A 489-nucleotide genomic window follows, 5' to 3' on the forward strand; every position below is an offset into this window, starting at 1 on the left:
AGGATTGCTTGAGCCCAGGAGTTCAAGACCAGCCTGGGCAACATGGTGAGATCTCATCTCTACAAAACAATTAAAACATTAGCTGGGCATGGTGGCACATGCCTTTTGGTACCAGCTACTTAGGAGGCTGAGAGAGGATTGCTTGAGCCGAGGGCTTGAGGCTGCAGTGAGCCATGATCACACCACTGCACTCCAGCCTGAGCAACAGCCTATCTGTAAAATATAAAATAAAATGATAAAAAGTAAATACAGGCCGGGCTTGGTAGCTCACGCCTATAATCCCAGCACTTTGGGAGGCCGAGGCAGGTGGATCACCTGAGGTCAGGAGTTCAAGACCAGCCTGGCCACTGTGAAACCCAGTATCTACCAAAAATACAAAAAATGAGCTGGGCGGGGTGGTGTGCACCTGTAGTCTCTGCTACTTGGGAAGCTGAGGCAGAATAGCTTGAACCTGGGAGTCGGAGGTTGCAGTGAACTGAGAGCACGCCA

Source organism: Cebus imitator, unplaced genomic scaffold (genome assembly GCF_001604975.1).
Source record: "Cebus imitator isolate Cc_AM_T3 unplaced genomic scaffold, Cebus_imitator-1.0 Scaffold260, whole genome shotgun sequence".
NCBI classification, from domain to species: Eukaryota; Metazoa; Chordata; class Mammalia; order Primates; family Cebidae; genus Cebus; species Cebus imitator.